The sequence below is a fragment of the Macadamia integrifolia genome, unplaced genomic scaffold, assembly GCF_013358625.1.
Source record: "Macadamia integrifolia cultivar HAES 741 unplaced genomic scaffold, SCU_Mint_v3 scaffold1046, whole genome shotgun sequence".
NCBI classification, from domain to species: domain Eukaryota; kingdom Viridiplantae; phylum Streptophyta; class Magnoliopsida; order Proteales; family Proteaceae; genus Macadamia; species Macadamia integrifolia.
Window position 1 is genome coordinate 968 of NW_024868064.1, and position 26,394 is coordinate 27,361.

At 41.3% G+C, this 26,394-nt stretch overlaps 1 protein-coding gene across 1 annotated transcript in view; it reads right to left on the reverse strand.

Moving 5' to 3' along the window:
• The window catches only part of LOC122062474 (protein DETOXIFICATION 21-like), a gene marked incomplete at its 3' end in the record, with an annotated part of 66,672 nt that overhangs the window by 460 nt on the left and 39,818 nt on the right, over nucleotides 1-26,394 (reverse strand).

Sequence of the window (26,394 nt, forward strand, 5' to 3'; positions counted from 1 at the left end):
AAGGGAGGAAAACGTGGGGATGAGGAAGGTGCTCGGTGGAGCTTTATGCGGCTCATGATACCATGTTGAAATAGTCTATTGGCATTAACTTTAATGAGTGTACAATGGTACTCTTATATAGAGATTACAATTATTGAGTTATAGACAAACTCTATGATCACATGTGGGATCCTATTCCAACTCCGCTGTCTCGTGAGGTAGTATTGGACTGCAAGTAGTCTCTAGAGTTTGTGCTCACTGAAAATGCCTACAATGTAGGAGAGGTTGTTGAGTATGAGTATGATTCTAGAGGTTGAGTTCGAGTGGAACGCTAACTGTCCTGATAGGCGGAGTGAAGTAGCAAGAAAACCCCACCCTCATCATGTGTCATTTGGAAGCAGGGCCCACCACCCTCCCAACCTGTCCAAAAAAGGCTCCAACTATTCATTTTGCAGCCCCCAAAAGACAGAGCAGTTGCTGTGTATCAGGATGCACATAGCAACGCAGCATACGACATATGCTCCAATACTGGAGCAGGAACATTGTCACCCTAAGCAATTTTTTCACAAATCCAAGTCACAAGTCATTCCAAAGATTAAATCCTACTGAACCCATGAGAAACACATTTCACTTCACCAATATTATTAATCCAATCAAGAAATGTTAGTGTTAGATAAATATGAAAAAAGAGAATATTAAACATAAAACTAAGAAACAGAAAGTACAATCTTCACTAAAAAAGCCATCCAACCAAAAGAAAAGTTACCACAACATATTAACATGGATTTATCAACAAGAGGAATATAGAAGGCAGGCAATCAAATCTAAACATAATATGAATCCCAAAGATTTGGAAAAAAGGGCAGGAAAAATAATGAGATAAAGGACTTTTCCACTAAATATGATTCATCCTCTCCCCTCAGCCTTCGCCTACCCTAAATAAACATTAAGCTACGACACTGAAGTGTATGTCTGCAGCGGCCATTTATCACAATTCACAGAGTCACATGCTCAACCAAAAGGCCCCTCCCCAATATTAAAGAGTACAAAATTTTCAAAATGAATCTGGATATTTTCAAAATAGAGAATGTTGAAGAATCAACAGATCAAGATGCAAAAAGAAAAATAGGCTCCAAACTATCACACCTACTTCCCTAGGAGTCAGCTTCTTACGTGTTATGAAATTGCTTTCGATTAGGTTACATCAGATTCTAGAAAGGAGTTCTATATACAAGAGTAGCATTTCCACTTCTTTACATCACAAAAATTCTCTTTCCATTGCACATTTCCATTGCATTTGTATCACATTTGGTATCCAAGAAATAGGAACTAACTTGAAAATAATGCAGGTCATGAAACCTCAGGAAAGATCCATTAGCAGGGGTCAATCACATTAAAGGAATATAACAAAAAAAGTATATATTACATAGTTAGTCACCTATTTCCCCACAGAAGTATAGAGCGTGCAAGCAAAGAAGATGATACAAGTGCAAATAATACAAAAACAAGAAGGAAGAGAAGGCATGCATATTGCTGACCTCTAAAAACCAGCCAAGTACCATTACTTGAAACATGAACTGCACATCAATGATAGATATACAACTGAGCAAAAAGCCCTCCATAAAGTTCAACTGATATAAGACCCATCCCATGAGCATATCAAGAAATCGAAATAGAGAGGTTTTGATATGGTTTTAAGAGCCGTAGGTTCTGGTTTTAAGAACCGTCAAGGAAAACACAGTAGAGAGTCATAGAGAGAGAGAGAGAGAGAGAGAGAGAGAGAGAGAGGAAACAGAAAGCGGTAGGTTCTGGTTTTAAAAACCTAACCTACAACTCCATGAAATCAAAATAGAGAGCTTCTGGTTTTAAAAACCTAACCCTACAACTCCATGAAAGAGCTTCTGGATATAAAACCTAGCCCTACAACTCCATGAAATTGAAATAGAGAGGTTTTGATTTTAAAAACCTAAACCTACAACTCCATGAGAGAGAGAGAGAGAGAGAGAGAGAGAGAGAGAGAGAGAGAGAGAGATCGATGGAGGGCTTACCAGTCACCAACGGCAAACTCTCGGTGAGATTCCTCGCAAGTCGCAGGTCTCAGGTCGGGACTTCAGAGATCGCAGGGTGAGTATGTCGCCGTTTGAGGGGTCGCGGGTTGAGACGTTGCTTCAGAACATCTTTCCCATTTTTTCTTTTATACTAGGTCAAAAAAACATTGATCAGATATGAGTTTAGGTGTTTAGGTGAACTCAGATTTGAAGCACATCTTGTGTAAAATGGTCATTCATGGGAAGTAGGGTGCTCAGATATGAGGGTCATCCTAGTGGAACCAAACAACTCCTAAAATTAAAAATTATCATTCTAAAGAATGTCATCCCAAAGATTTACCGAACCAAACACCCCCTAAACAACTTCAATTATGGCACAAGTAATAGACCCACAAAAAGTGGGATGAGCACACCTATTGTCCTTGTACTTAATACTCTAGATTAAGGACGACGTGGCAAAGCTATCCTGATCAGCAACCCTTTGATTCTTTTTTAATATTTTTCAAATAAATGTGGGACCCACCACTTCTTCTCTTTTATTCCACCGGTCATCTATGTGTGAACTTTTCTCCATTGGTACTCTTGCCTCGCTTCTTTCCCATGTTGGGTTTTGTAGGCTTAACTGATATAAATTATTCATTTATTGGGTCCAAGCTAATTTAGTCCACTTTAGGTGGAATATTCTTAGCTTAATTTATTGTGGGAGTGGATTAGGGTTAAGAGATTCTATTATAAATAGAAGTTAATGGTCCATGCAGCCGTCATTTCACTTTTAACCTTTACCTGGTTTTGGAGGCATTTGCTCCCCTCATGAAGGATAATGCAAACATGAGAACTCCAAAGGTGAAAAGTTGTAAAAAAATCCTTAGCAATGCCACTCCATTCGTTTAGTTCTCCATCGACGTCCATGAGGATTGCTAAATTTGACCTGTCCCTACATCATAAGGTTTTTGATTTAACATAAAATTTACTTGTGGATCTCACCCAACTCATGTCTTGACTTATATACCACGTGATTTAGATGAATATCATGCCTATATGGAGTATCCTGAGAAGATTGTTGACCAGAAAGACCACATCCTCCGTAATCGTACAGTTTATTTCATCAAGGTGAAGTGGATGAATCACCAACAGGAAGCATCCTGGGAGCGAGAATATGAGATGAAGAAGTAGTACCCCGAGTTATTTGACTTACCAGGTATATTCAATTTTGAGGACAAAATTCTTGTAAGGTAGGGGGAATGTTACACCCGTGCCCTAACCCGAAAAAAATTGAACTTTTGTGATAGGTCTCGGGCCGGAGGTAAGAAGTACTAAAGGGTTCTGGCTTACGACTGCCCACTATCGAAACGGGAAGAATGACCCTACTTGCATGTGCATCTCTTGCCTATTTAAGTGGAGGGGATTCAAACCTTCCGACCCTGAGCGGTAAGTGATCTAGCACCTCCCCACTCGAGTCCCTGCACGTAATAAAAATTGTTGGAAGAACTTGTACGCATCCTAGGGCAACCCCCTAGTGAATGGCCACAAGTGGACAGCAAATTGTCAAGGCACATCACTAATATGGCCATTGGAAACAGCTAGACTGAATCCAGTAGCCTTTGTGATGCTGAAATGACTTCGATGCCCATAGGCCTCGCTGCCCACACCGTGGCTAGCTCTAATTAACCTCCCACACTACCTTGCACCCTTTTTCATGACTTGTATACTTTATGAGTCTAAGGACGTGAACCCGCGTGTCTCAAACGATGACTTTATCTACTTGAGTTCCAGATAAGTGCCCAACCAAAACATGGGGAGAAGAGAGTTCATTTCTCAGTTCTCATTTATCTAAAACGTGGGAGAGGGAGAGAAGAGAGGAAAAAGGGAGGACGAGAAGAAGAAGGAGGAAGAGAAGGTGGGTGAGCTCCCGGCTTTGCACTTAGTTGTCGATTGTTGCTAGAGGTACGTGATCGTTGTCATGAACGAATCAAAATAAACTCTAACTAAACTACAAGATAGCAGTAAGAAAGGGTCGAACCCACAGGGAACAAGAAGGCTAAATTTACTAAGATTGTGATGAGTGTGGTTTTAAAAATCAAATTTTGTAAAATTCAAAATTTAAATTAAAACTAAGTAAGCCAATTAACAAGAACAAGAATTAAATAACAACAACTGTCTAGCGTAGTTGATGAGCTGTGGTGTGTAAAAATCCCATACTCACTAGAAGGTTTCGAGTTCGAACCCCCTGGCTTGTTACCTTACTTCCCTCCCTACCTATCAAAATAAAAAAAGAACAAGAATTAAAGAAAAGAAGCTATCCTTAGGTCTCAAATCCGTTTTGGTATTATTACCAATTTCTGGTTCATACTTCGGTTCATTGAAACTACAAGTTCCAATGCAACCACAAAAATACAATCTCTGGCTACCCTAAGGATAACCTATCCTATCAAGCACTATCGTCTATCGTTTTCTCTTAGCACGCTTAGTTTAATTGGTTAAAGACTATCATTAGTGTATTGCCAAAAATCACACGAAATACCATTGCTTGAATAGAATAATTGAATCACAGAAACAAATATCCTACATTAATTTAACCATTAAAAAATCATCCATAATGTGAAGGTGTCTTCAACATCAAACAATCAAGTATGAACTTAAATCAGAAATTAAATAACAATAAACCAAAACTTCATCTAAACCTAAAGACAGAAAGGAATTTAGCCCCTCAGGGCACTAATGAATGAAGGGAAGCAATGAGGATGGTGATGATGGACCCTTGGCACAATGGCAATCCTCCCTATGCAATGTTGTCCAGCAAAATCCAACTCAAAGAAGGTGTAATCCTAGAAGAAAAGAGAACTATGAGAACCAAGAAAAACCCGCAAGATGTGATGTATGTTTGGGGTGTGATATGGCAGCCTAAGTCTTAAAGAATGAGTGAAAAAAGTGTGTCTAAAGAGAAGGACTGAGAGGGATTTATGAGAGAGAGAGAGAGAGAGAGAGAGAGAGAGAGAGAGAGAGAGAGAGAGAGAGAGAGAGAGAGAGAGAGAGATAGGTGCGTATGATAGTAGAGGTGGAGTTTGATTAGGAGAGAACGTGTGTGATGTAGGAAAGATGGGTTAGCGTGGGAGAGAAAAAGAAGGAGAGAGAGAGAGAATACATGGGAGATTAGGAAAGAGAGAGAACATGAAAAGGAGAGACCAAGAGAGGGAGACATTATAGGGAGGAGGGAATTTAAAACCGTGGGAAAGGGGAAGAAAATAAGAAAAACATAGGAGATATGAGAAAATTAGGGAAAAGAGATAGAGAAGGAGATGAGAGAAAATAGGGAAGATGTTTTAGGTCAAGTGGGAGAGAGAGACTCCTATTCTATTTTGGACAAGGAAAGAGAAAAACATGAGGGAAAGTAGGAGAAGGGAGAACCGTGGACGTGTGAAATAGTAGGAGAAGGGAGAACCGTGGGGTCTTCTCTCTCCTTAAATTTTCCTTTTTTATTTTTCATTTTTTATATTCTCTTCTTCTCTTAGAAATTCCAACTCTACCCTTGATCCTTTGCCCTTACTTTTAGACCGAACCATCTCTTTAGCATCAAACCTGTGCACATCTCTTGAAAACCCTACAATCAAAGCTCATCATAATATGTGGTCAAACTAATCATGAAAACTTCATGAAAGCTAACAATTGAATAGTAATTTCATGAATAATTATGACCCAATCAATAGGTGCTACCTTCCCCAGACCCCATTTTCTTCAGTTTGAGTTTCACCTTTGAGCAAGTTGGGGAAACGCCGGATTGGAGGGGTGAGCCTCGATCCTGGCACTTCCCAAAGGTCTAGAGAGTGTGCATCACACTCCCCCATGTGTTTGTCGAGTTCAAACCCTACCGGTTGAGCACTGGCGACGTTTTTTATCAAATGTGGAGTTAGTGTTTCAACTGTTCGATTGTCGTATCTCCCAAACGGCTCGGTGAAAATTCGATTTCTTCAACTTAAATGAGAGGTGGGAAGACCCCCTGTAACCTCCATGAAAAAAATCCCAGTGATCAAGCCTAAGCCGGCAAACCCCCAAAATAGTGGCACATTTCAGGGTTTACCACTGGAAACAGCCACCGGAAACACATAGGGTGTTTCCTATGACATATTTTTGGTCAACCAGGAGCTCTTAATGAGCTTCTACCCAGGCCATCGGAAACAACAGACCTGTTTTTGGAGACTCAGGTCTTATTTTTAGTGACCTATCCAGTACTGTCAAAATTAACTGTACTTGTGCCTTCTGGGGCAGACCTTATGTGTCTCCCTCCAATGCTTCCGACACTTGTTGACACCCATTTACCCTTGTACCTAGAACAAAGATAAGTACAGAATGGTGAGACCTAACGTGGTTTGATATTGGGTTTACAATTTGGAATCTCACCCGTCCAACCAACAACCGACGTGAGCGGTGGTTGACTTTAATTTTAGGAGTGTTTAATATTTTAGGATTGTGTACATGTCATAGTAATCATGTATTGATCCTTTAATTGCTTAAATGATTATATGGATTGTATAACATGTTGCAATGTATTTAAATTGTATTATATATGTGAAGTTGGAATTGGATATTTGTTATGAAATGCGTGATGAGATCCGTTGTGGCCGAGGTGGTATTGGTACCATGATCACCGTGTGACTACATCATGCATCAGGTATGCATTAGAATTAGGTATAGTCATGGATGCACTTTTGTGGCCGATGGTAATCCTGGTACCATGTACTCCACGGCTATACTTGGATATAGGTGCACTTTGTGGCTGATGGTAATTCTGGTATCATGTATGTCACACTTAACTACTTGTATGTTAGATAGGCTTGGATATGGATGCGATGTGGCCGATGATTGATTCCGGTATCTTATGCCATACTACCTGTATCATTATGCAAGGCATGTCGTATATAGTGGCTAGGTTACATTCCTTATGTTGCGTCCCCTTGCCAACAGGGGGTAAGGTGTTGGATAACCCAATTATGGTATGGTCGATTAACCTTTTTGGAATTCCACTTTCGTAGTACGATGTGATTGTTGCTGGTGGCAGAAACTAATCTAGTGTGGTGGATAGTAATTCTGATGTCGTGACTGCCAGGAGGGGGTTATCGAGGGTTTGTTGGGTAACCGATGGTTGCATTCCGGGATCGGAAGATTTCTAATCACGACTAGGGTTTATATTGCTGGGTGATTGATGTGAGAGTTTTGGGACCAGGGATACAACCTAATGCATCGTAGTAGCATGAGCCCGACTTAGTTGTATGTTAGTTGGTTTAATATAAAATGAATTGCATCATTCGCATCAGGGACTATGTGTTTATGTTTGTATTCATTCACATCATGGACTATGTGTATATGCTTGCATGAACCGTAACCCTCACTGGGCTAGTTGGAGCTCACCCCACGTATATGTTGCTTTTTAGATGATGATGCAGGTGCAGTAAAGCCGATGGGCAGTGACATTTCTTCCTCCATACCCGAGTACGGAGTTGGCGACTGGTGGACACCAGAGATTAAGGAGCACGACCCTGACTATGCCTGTGACACCTTTGCATACATGGCACCATGAGTCGGGTGGTCGTCTACCATCAACTACTGAGTGGTATTCTTTCGGAGCTATTATATGTACGTCATAAACAAATGTCAACGAAATAACTCTTGTTATTTATTATATTAACACTAGATGTTATCCCCTCTTAATTATGATTCCATTATATTATACTTTGATTCTACTGTAATTATTTATTTGTTCAGTGTTAGGTGATTGTGATAGTTAAAGTACTACTATCAAAGATCCTAGTAGAGATGTAAGACGGGGTAAGCAACTTACTCACACCACTGGTATCCTAGTATTGGGAGCGGGGTGGGAAAGAAGGCCATGAATGAAGAACTTGAACAGATAAAGAGGAATCATGCTTGGGATCTGTGAGGGTAGCGTCCGAAAGATGCGTAATGCGTTCCTCCCCTATGAGGGGGAGAAAAGGCTTGCATTGATTCCATCCTCTCTCCTCTCTTTCTCTTTCATGAGGGAGGGGTGTGTCGTGTGTGCTTACCCTACGGGCCCTGCATCTCCGTATCGCCACTCAGAGATACATGGAGGTCTATTTCGTAAGAGTGTAAAGTTTTGTCATTCAAGACGGGGGTTTGATGATGGTCCAATATAGGGATCGAGATCATACAAAAGGGTTTGGAGTCACCACCTAGGATTATGGGCCAAGAATCGGGGGTGGGCCTCATTCCTGAGAATAGGGCCTGATAATTGGTCTGGTCCAGAGATTTAGGGTAAGCGACAGGTTGTAGAATTGGGAAAGTGTTAGGCACCCAATCTACCCGGTTCAATCAGTCTTCCTGATAGATGCTTAAGAACGAACATTTTCCACAATTATTTATATTCCACATGTATGGCTAAGTTATCACATATATATACATTGACCAAATTTAAACAACTATATACAATAAAAACATAGTCAATATAAAGTCTACATGATGACAATTTGGTTAAGAAACTGTACCTGAACTTAACCCTGTTTAGGGTTAAGAGGGGTGGGCCTTTGATTAGTACCTGCTTGGATTGTCTTTCGGATTCTCCTGACTTAGGGGATGATGGTCTTGATTTTCAGCTTCCTTTCTCGAGAGATGTTGACTATGAAGATATTTGGACAGAGTTTTGGCTAGGGAAGGCTGTTTCTGGGCTTAGGATGAGGTGGCACTCCGACAGAGCTTCCGCTCAGGATAGGCTATAGGAGGGTCAGGTTGAGGTGGCACTCCGGTAGAACTTTCGCTGGGGATAGGCTATGGGAGGGCTAGGTTGAGGTGGCAATCTGGCAGAGCTTTTGCAGGGGATAGGCTATGGGAGGGCTAGGCTGAGGTGGCACTTTGGCAGAGCTTCTGCTATTTATAGAAAGATTTCAGGGGCACTCAGACAAAGCTTCTGCTAGGAACGACTATTTTTGGAAAAAAATGGATTGATCTAAAAATAGATTGAAGAACCCTAAAGCCCCGAAGAACACTTTGAAGATCTGAACAGAACTCTGGATCTTGACAAAGATCTCTTTGTAGACCCGAAGAACCTCAAGGGGGAGGGATTTTTACTTCTGGTAAAAACCAAGAACACTCAAAGGGGGGAGACTAAGACAATACTATTTTTGGTAAAAACTGGATTGGACAAAAAACTTGGATTGAAGATCTTCAAAGTCCCAAAGAACACTTCGAAGATCCAAACAAGATTTTGGATCTCGACGAAGATTGCTCCAAAGACCCGAAGAAACTCAAAGGGGGAGGGGAGGGGGCAGAGCTTCTCTCTCTAAGTGTGGTTGTGATATTGGTCTTGGTCCTCCAAATCCAAAGGAGAGGGGGTATTTATAGGATTTTTGGGCCAAAAGGGAGGAGAGAGAATTTTTAACCAATGGGTAAAAAGTGGATTTTTGGACTAATGGGAGGAGAGAGAATTTTTAACCAATGGGTAAAAAGTGGGTTTTTGGGTTAATGGGAGGAGAGAGAATTTTTAATCAATGGGGGAAAAAGGGTGGGCTTTTGGACTAATAGGAGGTTGTGACGTAGGGTACGCTAGCGGAGTAGTGCATACACAAAAGTGAGTGAAGGGGAAATCTTTTCACCCGTCGGGCCAGTGGAACACAAATCTCAGCCATTGACAGCTTACACAGGGTTGGGTTGAAGTGCACAGGGGCATGACCGGCATGGATACATAGGTGGGCAGGCATGGTGCAAGGATGGGCAAGCTAGGTGCACAGGCTGGGCAGGCTCAGTGCAAAGGCTGGGCAGGCATAGTGCACAGGCTGGCTAGCTTGTGCGCGAGATGTACAGAAAAGGGCGTGTGGAGCAACAGGTAGGGACGCGAGCAGTAGCAATAGGCAGGCGCTCGAGCAGCAATAGGCGGGGGCACGTGTAGCAACAGGCTGGGGCGCTTGCAACAGCAGGCAGGGGCGTATACAGCAGTAGGCGGGGGCATATGCAACAGCAGGTGGGGGCACGTGCAGCAGTAGGCGAGGGTATGTGTAGCAACAAGTGGGGGCGCATGCAACAACAGGCAGGGGTGTGTGCAGCAGCAGGCAGGGGCATGCACAGGATTGTGCATGGGGCTACTGGCTAGCAAGCCAACGCTTGTAGCATGCAGCAGCAGGTAGGGGCGCACACAGGGCTGTGCATGGAGCTGCTGGCTAGCAGGCCAATGCACATAGCATGCATGTGGGTAGGCCTGCTGGCCAACATGTGCAGCGCACGTACGAATATGGAATTTTCTTATAACGACTGGGGAGATCTGACGGTCTAATTTTGACGTGCCATATATCATCGGAATCGTATTTCTGAGTACTATCCATCCGTACGGTCATCATGACATGATTCCTTTGTATATAAAAAGTCAAAATTAGACCCTCTTCTCTCCTACTGGGGGTTTCCAGGGTTTTCAAGTAGGGGATGAATTTGAGGTGTTTGGGTAGGTGGGGAATTTTTTTCAGGTTTTCAGCAGGTTTGCCAGTGTGCGCGGCATACTTACGGAAAAATATAATTTTTTGAGGTCGATTGTGGGAGATCCGACAGTCTGATTTTGACGTGCCATATATCGTCGGAATTGTATTTTCGAGTACTATCCATCTGTAAGGTCATATTGACCGGATTCCTTAGTATATAAAAAGTCAAAATTGGACCCTCTTCTTTCCCGCACAGGGTTTTCAGGGTTTTTAGGTAGGGGATGTTTCTAGGTTTCTTAGTAAATCATCATCTCTATTAATCGAAAGTCAAAAATTGCATTCAAGATCCACATCTCATCATAGCCGGAGGAGGGTGACAAAATTAGGTGTCTACAGAATGCCCTCTTTGGCCGAGATTTGTGCCAATGGCTGAAGGGAAAATAAAAGAACGACCACATTTTGTCACCCAAAGCATGTACTGCCATCATCTTGCTCATTAATGATGGAGTTGGACAATGCAATAGATAATATCTTTCTACTACTTTCGAGTTTTATGACTTACCTGGGCTACCGATTGTAGGAAAGAAATTTGCTACTCTTCCAATCCTACAAAAAATGTAAGTACTTTGACTTTTTCTTAGCTGGGCTTTACAAGTGCCAGTTCGGGGAATTTGGTCTCCAAGTTGGGTTTTTTTGAACCAATCTGGACTATCTGGGACCAATGGTTACAAGAGAGGAATTCGTTACTCTTCCAATCTTATAATAGGCAAAAACATTTGATTCTTAGATTTTCCTTAATTGGATTTCGCACGTGCCAAGTCAGGGAATTTGGTCTATGAGATCGGATCACTTGGAGCCGATACAAAGAGATTGGGTTGCCTAGGGCCGGGTAAATGCAATTAGGCCACTTGGGGCTAGGTTAATGAAATTGGACCACCTGAGGCCGGGAAATTGAAATTGGGCCACCTAGGGCCAGGTCAATGAAATTTTTTCTTTTCTTAATTTTTTTCTTCTTGATTTCTTGATTCTTGGTTCTTTGATTTAGAATCTTTCTTTTTTCTTTTGATTTAGGATCTTGTTTTGAACCTTGCTTTTACCATTGATCTTGCATTTTTACTTTTGACTTTGAATTTCTTCTTTCCATGTGATATAATTTTCACCTACCACATGAATTTTAATTTTGCTTTCCCTTTGATTTTTACCTTCTACTTCCATGTGATATAATTTCCACTTACCACATGAATGTGAGTTTTACCTTCATTTTTATTTTTACTTTCCATTTTCATGTGAATTTGAATTTTCAACTGCTACATGAATTTTTACCTTCTCTTTGATTTTTATTTTCCATGTGACATAACTTACAACTACAACAAAAATAATTTTGAACTTAGTATTTGGTGGTAAGAATCTTCGATTTTCACCTTGGGATTGGAATCTAAATTTTTTTTTTTGAAAAACGAATTTTTTTACCCATAAAATGGTCCCCCCCCCTCCTTTGTTTATTCCTCATTCTAACTTTTCTGAGTGGGGAACAATTTGTAAGTGAGTGAGTTCAGGTTTTTGGAATCTTCTCAAAGATCCGAACCATTTTGCCTTTTCCCGGGTTTCTTCAATTTTTTTCTGAAAATCTTCAGGTTTTCCTTGAAGTTCTTCATCTTTCTCTTGAAGATCTTCATAGTTCTTGAGGAAGGAGTTATTTGAAGAATTTAACATCCTTGTGGGCTTTTGTGCAAATTGAAAAACTTCTTGGGGGTTTTTTATGATTTTGAAAAATATGGTTGAAAAAAAAAAAAAGAGAAAGACTTGTGGAGAAATTCAGCTAGAGGGTTGTGGTTGTTCTTCCCAAAGGGATGAGGGCCTGGCCGATTGGTACTCCAGACAGACTCTCCATAATAGTTGGAACCACATCTGCAACTCCATATGGGGTTCTGGGTAAGTCTTTACATGTCATTGATTATTTTGGTCATCTTTATTTTTGTTTTGTTCCCTTTACTATCTTTTATTTTTATGTTGTTTTTGTTTTTGTTTTGTTTTTTTTTTAATATATATATTCTTTATTTCCATTAGCATGAAGGGAGGAAACCACCTACCTTGGCCCTATATGGCCATCCGAATATGGGTCGGTCATGGTACAGGATACTCCTCGTAGAGTGAAGGAGATGGTTGATTCATCATGCCTATGCCAGTTAGTCCTTATAGAGACCCAGAAATTCAATCCGGCACTAGTATGGGCCATGATGGAGCGATAGTGGCCTAGTACTCACACATTTCATCTTCCTGTTGGTGAGATCACCATCACGCCTCTATGCTTCTACGCTTTGACGAGCGTTCCATTTGGAGGTAGACCCATGACCCTTCCCGAGACTCTGACAGGCAGAGAGTTTGCGGACCTGACAAGTCTTACCATTGTGGTTGATCACACACATATCCGTCTTGGGGAGATCAATGCACGATGGTGGAGAACCGGCCTGTGGGCAAACCCTGGCAACATTGCACAAGTGACCCGTTCTTTCTTGTTGTTTGTTGTAGGTCAACATCTTTTTAGTGACCTCCGAGGGAGAGTAGACATTCACCTAGTGTTCTTCTTCAAAGATCTTTAGGAGGTAGATTCTTGAGACTATGGTGGGGCCGCCTATGCATACCTCTTGCAGACCCTAGACCTATTGTCATATGGAGACCGAGGTCTCAAGGAAGCGGGCTACATCCTCTAGGTAATTTTCATTTTTATACCTATTTCTTTTCATTTATTTGGATTGCACTTTCTTACTTTGATCTTTTAAAATATCCTTGGTGCTTTGAGCATCTAGAGATTACAGCTCCCAGACTAAGGAATCCTCAGGCATTTTCCTTCACATAGCTACCAGGTGGGGAGATAGTTAGGTGCTCAGGGGCCGGTGCCATCCTCCAAGGACCATTGCTCATTCTCTTCTAAACGGTCTTACTGAGGTATGCCATATTTGACATTAAAATCCCTTTTTTCCTGTGTTGTACTTACTTTTCCTTGGATTTGCAGGTCACTTAGAGGCTGTTCCAGTCTCTTATATTTCCAGACTCTGACAAAGTTGTCTTAGCTAAATACTTATCTAAGAAATAGGTCCTGTTTCGAGGCATATGGGGCTATGTCTGGTACCTGGGAGAGAGAGTCATACCCCAATGGTATGATCTCCAGTCACGTCTCTCTCCCTGTCTTCCTCCACGTACCATGCATTGCCCAGAGATCATCCCTGCGAATGAGATTGAGAGTTTGGCTAATGGAGTATGGGATGACTCATTTCTCAACCGGGATAGGGACTATAGAGCCTTCCTAGAGGAGGAGACAATATGCACCCCTCTTGGCCCTGATGGTCCAATGGTATGTTGCCCTTTCTTGAGTATTTCTTTCATGCTTCAACTTCTTTTTGTTTTGGCCTTGATTGATGTTCTTTCAGGGGAGAACACGACGTGTAGATCCTTCTACTGTTTAGTCGTGCGTCAGTGCTGTTGATCCTTCACAAGTTGGACCCTTTACTAGTGTGGATGGGTCTCTCAGAATAGCCAACATCCCCTTCCATGGCTTCCCAACTTGGTGTTATCCCAATGCGGACAATCCTAGCCTCCCCCATCTTTTGGAGTGGAGAATAGATGTAGATGCTTCCCTTGGGCTACCTATTCCTTATGACTATGTGAGCATCTGATCATCCTTCAATTGACTTTTAACTTCCTTTGGCTGATATGCTCTTTCTCAGGTATCTCCGAAGGTCTATTCTGAGATCAAGAAGATGCATTATGGCTTATGCGAGCCGATGGTTGCCAAGGTATTTTCTACTTTCCTATTTTTTCATTTTGACCTTCTTCTTTCATTAGTCTTCTTCTTGATCCTTTCCTATATTCCTTAGGATAGAAGGATTGTCGCCTTGGAGAGCCAAGTCAGCTCCTACGAGCAAGAAATTGCACAACAAGATGCATTGATTCAGGATATGACACAGAGGTTGGAGTAGACTGGACTAGCATCTGCAAATTCCCTGTATTCCCTGAGGGTGATTCCGAGTATGGTTCAGATGATGAATTTACTTCTTAGGGACCTGTTCCTGTAGTTCCAGTAAGTGTAAACACATATATATTTTTTCTTTTTTCTTTTTTCCTCCCCCTTGTTTGTTCATCATTTTATTTTGGCATCTTATGAATGAAAACCTATCTTCGGTACAAAGAAAATCTTTTTTTTTTTGTTTGAAATGTTTAAGCATAATCAATTCCACAAATCAAGTCATAATTAGAATAATCAGGATAACACAAAAACCCAAATACTCTCTCATTCTATTACCAAGTGAATTATATAAAAGGGGAACAATTTTCCTACCATAGACAGGATAGGTAAGTAACAAGGTGGGGAGACAACTCTTGAGGTGGGTGAAATTTCACTAACTCTTTTGGGTCCATCACCTCGAGCCCATATTGTTAGTCGATGTAGTAGGAAATAAAAAGATGTGTGAGTCAATCCCATTAACCTGACGTAATTGTAGCCAGGGCTCTTCACCAGAAAATCTTCTTGTGGCCTCCCTAGGCATTTTCATACAATATCTTGCACAGTCCTTTCCTGCAGGTACTCCTCCCACTCAATGATAAGGTTGAATTCTAGAACTTCCCTCTTATCCTGATAGCAAAGAGCTCCGAGTGGGCTTTCTTTTAATGGCTTAGTTAACTTCATTTTCTTGAGGAGCCAAATTTAAAAAATAGCAAGACTCCCTTGATAATGATATAATCCAAATCTATGGCCATGGCTCATGTCATCGAATCCGTTGAATGTTTCTGCAAGCACTGTAGAGATGATGTCACTTCCTTTCTTCAACTGTTTTACCGCCTCAATCAGAATGGGCGGTGCACCATGCCTAGGAGTTCGGAGAACATAGCGAGCTATTATGCAAAGTAAATAAACATCCTATGATCTCTATTGATGGATTCCTCCCATTGGTAGAAATTGGACAAAGATCTGGGCCACCTTTAGAATGTCAATCTTCCCATACCTGAAAAACTGCTTCACTTCCTATTCTTTCGATCCAAAGAAATCCTGAATTTCCTTTGAGTAAACTTTCTTCAAATATGATTAGAATAACCTACCTTTAGATGGAGATAGCATGCAAACTCGAAATTCCTCAAGAGTTGGGGAGATATTTACTAATCAAAACCAAAATACATGTAAATTGGCATCCCAATGTTAAGGCACCTGCCAGAGCAATTGGTGATGTAATTTCACACACCTAATCCAATTAAGAAATGACACATTCATGGATTCCAACAATCCTGGCGCCCTCATGTTCATATCTAAGGTCCTTTCCTCAATGTCTCATCCAATGAGCTCATGTCTTTCCTGAAACCATCACAAACAAAGGAGATATGATTATTTTTCAAAGCATTACTCATTAGCTGATGACTAAAACAAGCCTTTACCACTGTTACATCAAACTTTTTTTTTTTTACTAATCAAGGATGGGGAATAAACTGGCCTTGATAAACCGGTGTTGGGTGGCGGTTTTCTTTTAGGGGATAGAATCTTTAATAAGAGTTTGACGGACCATAGGTGAATGATAGATACCTAATGGCCTTGGATTCCAAATGGTGAATCTTAGGGAATAGAATCTTGGATAAGAATTGACAGACTACTAGGCGAATGAAAGATTCCTAATGGACTTATTGGGGGATAAAAACTATGATGATCTTTTAAGATACTTTGATTATTAATTGAGGAACCAATTTAGTGCCTTTAGATGGTTGAAACTGCAGTTGCACATGTCAAGTTGCCTACGTATCCCTCAAAAGGAATAAGGTCTAACGTAGTTCAGGTTGTTCATCTTTTTACATATAATATTTCTTGAGTTGATCCATATTGATTAGTCTGGATATTTTTTTACCATTGTGGTCTATGAGGTTCACGGCTTTACCTAGTAAAATCTCTTTAACAGTGAAAGGGCCACTCCAGTTGGGACTGAATTTTCCTCTTGGGTTATGAATTGGTGCTCTTTGTTCTCGAAGAACAAGCTCACCCTCCTCTATGTCGCGGGGCTTCACATTCTTGTTAAAGGCCCTGGCCATTTTCAGTTGATATTTCTTTAGATTATCCATAGCTTTCATACACCTTTCATCAAGAAAATTAAGCTTGTCATGTTTGGCCTTCACCCACTCTCCTTCAGGTAGCTGACTATCAAGAAGCACCCTTAGGGATGGTACCAAGATTTCTACGAGTAGAACTCCCTCAACCCCATATACCAAAGAGGAAGGGATTGCCCCATTCGAGGATCATACAGAAGTCTGATATGCCCATAAGGCAAGGGATAACTTATCAGCCCAATCCTTGTGTGTTTTTACCATTTTTTGCAGGATGACTTTGACGTTTTTGTTGGCTGCTTCTACTGTCCCTTTTGATACTGAACTTTGTGCATATTTTTTTGATCTTACCTTAGAAATGGGATCCTTTATATGATATCAATTCTTGAGGTACTCCATATCGAGAGATGATATTTTCTTGAATGAATTTGGCTACCTTGGTAGACATGAGGACCATATATGACTGAGCTTTTACCCATTTGGTGAAATAATTAATGGCTACTAGGATGAATTCATGACCATTAGATGCTTTGGGGTTGATCTTTCCAATGATATCGATGCCCCAAGTGGAGAACAACCAAGGTGAACTGAGCGAATGCAACTCTATTGGTGGGATATGTATGATGTTAGCAAATATCTGACATTTGTGGCATTTCTTGACGAAGTCCACACAATCTGCTTCCATTGTGTTCCAATAATATCCCATCCCCAATAATATCTCAGCCTGAGGATCTTCTTAGATAACTTGGCATTCATGTGGGGTCCATAAAGACCTTCATGAATTTTCTCCAGGTGGTTGCGGCTTACCCCTCATCCACATACAACAACTATATTTCATCATAGGATTTCTTGTATAATAAATCCTCTTGAAGAATAAACTAGGTGGCATATCTCCTTATAAATTTCTTTTCTCTTTCAGTTGCTTCTATTGGGTAATTCCTTTCCCTGATGAAATCCACTATGTGAGTGAACCAAGACCGACCATCCATAGTGATAGAGTTTACTGAATTCTAATAAATGGGTCTGCTTCTTTGTTCCACCAAGAATGGTCGAACCCTAGTCATAGGGTTACATTCTACTATAGAAGCTAAGGTTACAAGGGCATCAGCAAACTTGTTGTTATCTCTCTGGAAGTATTCAAACGAGATCTTCTTAAAGTGTTCAACCACCTCTCCCAGATGTTCTTGATATGGCTTCAACTTTTCATCTCTGGTCTTTCATTTTTTGTGGGGTGGGCAACCAAATGATCATCTATGGCCTGCCCCTTGATAGATTTCTGAGTTACATAGGTGATGTCAAACTTTGATAGCAAAAGCAACCAACGGACCATCCTTCCCATTAGGGCTGGCTTCTCGAAGAGTTATTTGATAGGATCCATCCTTGAGATCAAGTGCATTGGATAGGAGACCATGTAGTGTCGTAACCTTTTCGTTGCCCAAATCAACATAGCACAAGTTCTTTCTAAAGATGTATACCGTGTCTCATATTCTAGGAACTTCTTACTAAGGTAGTATATGGCATGCTCTGCCCCTTCTTTCGTCTCTTTTTATGCTAGCAAAGAGCCCATGGAATATTCTCTCACAGATAAGTACAAGAGAAGTGGTTCACCTTCCACCAACAGTGTCAATACTGGTGGGTTTAAGAGGTATCCTTTGATTTTGTTAAAAGCTTGTTAGCATTGGTCATTCCATTCTGTGGGCTAATCCTTCTTCAGTAGCTTGAAAATCGGTTCACAGATGGTTGTCAACTGAGCTATGAATCTGCTAATATGCTGGATGTGATCCAAAAATCCTCGTATTTGCTTCTCAGTCTGAGGTGTAGGCATTTCTTGAATTGCCTTGATCTTGATAGGGTCGACTTCAATGCCTCTTTCACTCACCAAGAAACCTAACAACTTTCCTGTTGTTGCCCCAAATACACACTTTTGAGGATTTAACTTTAGCTGATACTTCTTGATTCTTTCAAAGAATCACCTTAGAATGGGAATATGCCCCTGCCGATCTTGTGACTTTATTATCATGTCATCCACATAGACTTTTACATCTTTGTTCATTATATCATGCAATATGGCAGTAGTTGCTCTCTGATAAGTTGCTCTGATGTTCTTCAGTCCAAAAGGCATCACCTTGTAACAATAGGTTCCCCATAGAGTGGTGAAGGCTGTCTTCTCATAATCCTCTGGGTGCATGTTTGTTTAGTTATATCTCGAGAATCTATCCATAAATGATAACAAACCGTGCCCCACCGTGTTATCCACCAATACATCAATGTGAGGTAATGGGAAGTCATCTTTAAGGCTTACTTTGTTAAGATCACGGAAGTCCACACACATTCATACCTTGCCCTCTTTCTTTGGTTCTAGTACTACGTTGGCCAACCATTGGGGGAATTTCACCACTTGTAGAATCCCTACATTCCATTGCTTCACAACTTCATCTCTGATCTTCTCACTCCATTCTACTTTACCGATTTTGCCCCAGGGTAAGTCGGGAATCGATGTTGCACGATGTTGGGGTCGATATCAGGCATATCCTTAGAAGACCAAGCGAAGACCTCGACAAATTCCTTCAGAAGACAATTTTTATCTCTCGAAGTGGGTTTCGGATAAAAGGTGTCTCCTCATCTCTGATCTTCTCACTCCATTCTGTTTTTCTTCTTCATCATTAAGTGTAGTGCCAATTTTTATCTCTCGAAGACATTGGTCAGTTTCTAGATTAATAACCCGAGTATCCTCATGGATGGGTTGGGCTTTCTTTTGTTTGCATTGTTTTATTGATTCTTGATATTTATTAAAATCATCATCAAAAAAAGGAGGCAAGTCATACTCAAAATTAGAAATTTCATTCATGAAAGGAGTAACAGACTCGACATACAAGGACTTTGGACTCTCCTCGAGAGGGGAGGCCGATACGAAATCATAAACAATAGACTCAACTACAGACTTGATAATTGGCTTGATGCTTTTGCCAGGGGTATTCAGGCTGATTGACTTAATAGCATGAGCAAACTTAAAGTTTTCTCCAATGCTCTTCCAGTTCAGGAGCGGTTCAACAGCTCGATGGATGAGGAGGTGTGGCAAAGGGCCTTCTTCTCCTTCTAAAAAAATTACTGCTATTTCTTCAGTGGCGCAATGGTTCTTCTGGATAGGTGTCTGCTTCTTCACAAATACTAGCTGATCAACCTCGTGCTCTCAGAAGCCAAACTTTATGAGGGGGAAGATTGGTGGAGACTGCTCAATCCTCTTTCTATAAGGTCCATCTTTTCAAGCATGTTGAGGGATGCCATCCCAGTGCCTCGGTCACATTTTTTACCACCTTCACAGACCTTCCTGTTGCAGTTGATTTGGGCACAGTACATGTAAACCATCATTCTTTATGCTCTTCTTTGCTTTGTATATGCACTTCTTCCTCTGAAAGGACGAGGCTTGAGCTCATGTAGCTCTCGGGCTCTTGGCTCTTATAGGAGGGAGCAAATGTAGCTTTTCAAATCAATGGAAAGAGATAAACTCCAGGTGAGTCTTATCTTCTTTTCCCATTCTCTTTTTAGGAGGACTCTAGGACTTAGTGCCTCCTTCGATCGGATTAATGTTGTAGGGTTATCAGAGGAAGACCCAATCTCAATTCGTGCAATTTCTACTGTCCCGGTGATGCAACTATCTTGATCACTTTCTTGGACTAGAATTTACTATTGTTCTACTTCATGAGTCACCCAGTCGAATTCGTCTTGGAAAAATACTTCAAATCCCAGTTGCATCTTTGTGATGGTTTCATCAAATCATGGCTCCACATTTTCGCAAAAAGGAAAATCCTCTCCTTCTTTTACAAAATACCCATTGAGATTAGGGTAGTAAGAGATAGAGATCTTCCTAGTCATCCTTAGCACTTTTTGTCCCTTGGTGGTCGGAGGAGTGTACCCGAGACTATTCTTTCCTTTGTTTACTATCAAACTAGGCTGCTTCGGAACTCCTTGGTGATATTTCTCTAGCCCCATGCTAGGAAAATATTATATATTCTTCATCATCTGATTCACTGGCAGACTCCAGATGGCTTCATAGTTAGTTAGGATTTTCTCCTTTAGAACTTCTTTAGCAATGGCTGCACAAGTTGCATCTAATTTAAAACCACTTAGTTAAACTTTCTAGTCTTGTTTTTCTCTATTTTCAATATTGGCCAAGGTGTTAACCACCTCAGGATCCCCGGCTACTATGATCACCTTTCCTTCATGAATGAACTTCATTTTTTGATGGAGACTAGAGGACACTGCCTTTGCATGATGTAACTAAGGCCTTCCCAAGAGCATGTTAAAAGTTGTCGGTATATCAATGACTTAGAAATCAATAACAAACTTCACCGGGCCAATCTTTACGGCAAGGATAAGGATGCTAAGGATCTTTCTCTTGGTATTATCATATGCCCGTATGGTTTGGGTAGTCAACCTCATTTCTTCCAGGTTGATGCCAATACTCTTCGTCGATCTCAAAGGTAGCACATTCAAAGCGGACCCATTGTCAACAAGAACCTGGGGAACCACCTTATCAAGGCATTCTACCGTGATGTGGAGAGATCGATTGTGTTGGACCCTTTTGGGAAGCTCTAAATATGAGAACATCAAAGATTGCACCGCATATGTCGCCCCTACTATATGTGAGAGATGTGTTGGATTTATCTCAATTGGCACTTGTACATTGGTGAGGGACTTCAAAACCGTTTCACGGTGTGGGGGAGGCCATCAGTAGTCCCCAAATTGAGATATTAGCCTACGACATCTTGAGTTGAGCCAAGACTGGGTTCTCTGGTTCTTTCTTCAAGCTGCTGGTTCCGGCCTTACTAGTCCTTAACTGTTTTACTGCTAGAGCCTTGCCCTTGTAGTCTCTTCCACTTCGGGTCTCCATCACATTGATAGGTTTCTTCACAATGATCTCTGTGGGATAGCAATCTTCATCATTGCTATTTGTTATAGAGATTATACCTACCATGGGATCATCCTCTTCTTCTGATTCTCCCTCCCTACTAGGGGTGGGGAGTCGAGGTCCTCCATAAATATCCTCAGTCCTGGCTCGTAACTTTTTGACTGCATTAAAAAGTTGTTGGAATACGGCATCTACTGCCTCTATGAATGTGTCATCTGGCCGTATTTCCTCCAAATCATTCAGATACTCATGGTAGTAACGATTTCTGATATTTACTTCACCCAGCATATTGTCAATTTCTTCTACTCTTTCTTACATCCTCAATGTGTTAGAGTACACTTTACATAGCTTTTCTTCCATTTCTAATGTGGAGTCCCATTTGTCCATGTAAACTTGTGTTGGCTCTCCAAATTCCTCATCATTTTTTGAATCCGATGTAGAATCATCTCCTCCCATGTAGAGGGAAGACTGAATGCCACTTGTTAGATCAACTATTGGGTCATCACCACCGATAGCATAGATTGAGAAATATGCCTGGTGATCTGGTGAATAATATTCCGACTCATCATCATTATCATTGTACCAAGGCCTTTAGTAGTCATCTCAGTCCGGATACTATCATCCCCTTGAGAATCAGAGTCATCTCCATCGTTCTCACCCTCATTCTCATCCTCCTCGTCATCATCATCATCCTCTTCTTCACTAATTTTCCTCTCACTTGGCTCTTCATCAAACTCCTCTTGACCATCAAATTCTCCTACATCCAAATGCTCGTAGTATTTAGAGCGTATAGATCGAAAGATTTCCACAGGGTTAGACTTGAAATCATTGGCTCGAAGTGGGATCAGACCTGATTCATCGTCCTCTGTGTCACTCCCTATATGGATTAGGGAGGTGTACTCTTTAATCTGTTCCCCTATGGCCAATGTGGTTATTGTTCTGAGAAGATCATCTGTAATCTCTTTAATCACCTCTGGATTATCCTTTGGAGATACAGTGGATTGAATTAGGAAAGTGGGATCACCCTCCTGGTTTTCTCCCAATGCATTCACTGACCCTATTGGTGAAGTTATCTTTGGGGAGTCCAGTAGTGCAAGCATATCCTTCCAATCGTACCCGTCTGTCCATCCTTCTTTTGGGTTCTATACCGAACCTTGAGAATGGGATTGGTATGAGGGTGATGAGGGGTATGAAGCAGGATGGTATAAAGATGATGTAATATGAGAGGTAGGATATAAAGATTGGAGGTGACAGGATAAGGAAATTTCTCCTCCTTGATGATGGGGTGAAGATTGATGATATGGCGGAGGTTGGTAATATGGTAAAGGTGGGAGATATGATGGAGGTTGGTAATATGGTAAGATGGATTCTTCTATTGATGAGGAAGGATGAACATTGGGAGTCCGATCTACTGATTCTTCTTCTGATGGCTCTCTTCTAGATGTGGTAAGCATAATATTCATGGTCCCTATACCAAGCTGGAGGAGGGTTGCTGATCACTCTTAAAACCACTATCCCTAGCAATCCTTATTTCTTTAACTTCTCATACATCACTATCACAGGCATTCCCACTGCTTTCTTGGATGAGGGGCCTTCTGGCAAGGTGCATCTGCTTGTATTACAAATGGTTGTGAAGAAGTGGCTGGTGAGACTAACTGCTGAATTGTGCCTACCACATTAGTTTTCGGACCCTTTTCACGTCAGACTTTGGTGTTCTTCCTTGCATCTTGGGAGGATCCTTGATACTGAGCTTCCCTTAGGATTCTATTTTTCACACTTATGCCGGTGGCTATTAGGGCATCAAAAGTTTATAAATGTTGATAGTGGAGGACATCATAATAAGGCTTTGAGAAGTTCTCTATCAACACCTCCACTTGCTCTACTTCTGAAGGCCGATCTACCATCTTGGCAGCCTTATCCCTGAACCTCATCAAGAAGGTGGTGAATCCTTCTCTAGGTTGCTGTCTCAATGTCTCAAGCTCCTAATGTTTCACATCCACCTCGGTATTGTATGAGTACTACTTATTGAAGGCTTTCACCACTGTTGTCCAATTCTGAGTTTGGGATGACTCCAACTGGGTGACTCACCTTAATGCTAGTCCTGATAGGGTTAACATGAAGGCTTGCCCCATTTGGTTATCCGTAAGTTGCCACGACTTGATGATGCAAAGAAAAACTTTGACGTGAGCTTTGGGGTCTCATGACCCATCAAACCTGTTATTCTGCCACTTAAATTTCTTGGGGATCCTGACCCCAAAAAAGAAACTCATTTCATCTTAATCAACTATTTGGATTTTCAAACTCTTCCTCGTTCGGAGCATATTTTCCAATTTTTCTAACTGCTCCTTGACTTTTCTTTCTCTCTCCATTTCTGGAGGTTCCATCTAGACGTGTGCTGCAAATTCCTCTTCCTCATCTTCAATCACTACCCTGGGAGGAGGGACCCTGGAGTAGGTTCCTCATTAACCATTTGGATGGGTAGGTGATACTCCTCTCTGACCTGTTGGCCTAACTTGCTCTGGTTCTCTTGAGTCAACTCGAGAAGAGTTCCCGCGATGACCCATAGATCAGTTCTGATCTAACTCTCTAGTAACTTGTACTGGTTCAGCCCTGGGAGAGTTCTGAAGTGCATGTAATATCTGGGCTATTCCTCTCTTGACTTCAGCCATCTCTGTCTGCAAAGTCACTATAGGATGGACCCATGCTTGCTCGGGTGATTCAGGGTCATATAGATCCATGCTAACTGAGCTGTAATCACTTGGCAGTAGACAATCTTGGAGAGACGGCAGGGGTGATACTGGACTTAGACGAGTCAACCGATTATCCTGACATGTCCAATTGGACCGCAAAGAATACTTGAGGTTTGGAATTGTGCCTAAACCAAAAGTGATTTATTTTAAGATTCTTGAATTTTCAATCCCTTGTTGACACATCCACTAGATTAATAACCAATCATCCATCCAAAGTTAGTCTGCTTAATGATAGGGAGTGGATAGGGGTTTATGCCCCTAGTCCACTCAATGTCATAAGTGGGAGATTCATACAAATGGCTTATCAGAATATTCCCATAAGACATTTCATGTAATAAAGTCATGCTTTCTTTGCTCTTTTTCCCACTAGATGTCCTTCCTCTTGATTTTCTTGGGACTTCTCGGGACTTTATGTGACTCTAAGGAGATTGCCCCTGAGTCACGTATTTAGACATTTTTCCTAAGGAGGAGGGACACCTTTTATCCAAAACCCACTTAGAAAAGCAATTCTTTATGACGGGAATATAATGTAGGAAAATCCCTTTTCAAGACCACAAACAAGTTCTACAATTAGCTTGTAGTGCTCCTAGCTTCTCCATCTATTTTCTACATGATGCTAAGTATGCAGTGGATGCAATAGGACCAACAAGGCTTCCTTGATAGGATCTATATACACTAGATATGTGATCCTTTTGATACACTCGTAGGTACAAGATCAAGGGGTGACTTCCTTGCCCATTACTCTTAACTGCATACAAGGTTAAGTAACTAGCCACAGAGTGGTGGAACCGTGAGTGATTGTGTGCAAAAGTGTAATGTGAGAATACCATTATCCAATCTCAGAATATCATAAAGTGCAAGGACCTCCCCGAGGGTGCTGGCATAATTACGAACATCCTCACAGTTTAATAATACCCCACACCCTTGTATAGGAAGCGAGTATCATTGGTTCTCAGAGTACTCTCCATGGCATGTGCTGATCTCCCCGAAGGTACAGGCATGACAGGGAGTCCCTCACCAAATGATTTCACCTATAGCACTATGCATGATATGGTTAGCAAATATAATTACAAATATGGGGTTAACCAAACATGTTTTCAAACAAATATAGTGGAAAATGTTCTTGTATTTAAAGGTAGCATCTAGTATCAGAAGCTTGACATTTATCCCCAGTGGAGTTGCCACTATGAAGGTAGTGGCCAGAAGATGTGTAATGCGTTCCTCCCTTGTGGGGGGGGGGAGAAAAGGCTTGCATTGATTCTTCTCTCTTTTTCTTCCATGAGGGAGGGGTGTGTGGTGTGTGCTTACCCTACGGGCCACACATAGGATAATTTTGTAAGAGTGTAAAGTTCGTCATTCGAGACAGGGCTTTGATAATGGTCCAATACAGAGATCGAGATCATACAAAAAGGTTTAGAGTCGCCACCTAGGATTATGAGGCTAGGACTCAGGGTGGGCCCAATTCCTAAGAAAAGGGCTTGATAATTGGTCTGGTTCAGAGATTTAGGACAAGTGTCAGGTTGTAAAATTGGGAAGGCGTTAGGCACCCAATCTACCCGATTCAATCGGTTTTCCTACTAGATGCTTAAGAACGAACATTTTTCACAATTATTCCTATTCCACATGTATGGCTAAGCTCTCACATATATATACATTAAACGAATTTAAACAACTATATACACTAAAAACATAGTCAATATAAAGTCTACATGATGACAATTTGGTTAAGAAACTATACTAAACTTAACCCTTGTTTTGGGCCAAGAGGGGTGGGCCCCTGATTAGTACCAGCTTGGATTGTCTTTCGGATTCTCCTGGCTCAGGGGAAGATTGTCTTGACCTCCAATTTCATTTCTCGAGAGATGTTGATAATGATGATATTCGGACAGAGTTTCAGCTAGGGAAGGCTATTTTCATATTTGGATTCAGACAGAGCTTCGGCTAGGGAAGGCTATTTTTGGATTTGGATTCGGATAGGGCTTCAGCTAAGGAAGGCTATTTCTGGGCTTAGGATGAGGTGGCACTCTGATAGAGCTTCCATTGGGGATAAGCTATGGGAGGGCTAGGCTGAGGTGGCACTTTGGCAGAGCTTCTGCAGGGAATAGCTATTTCTTGAAAGATTGCATGGTCACTCGGACAGGGCTTCTGCTAGGAACTACTATTTTTGGAAAGAAATAGATTGACCTAAAAATAGATTA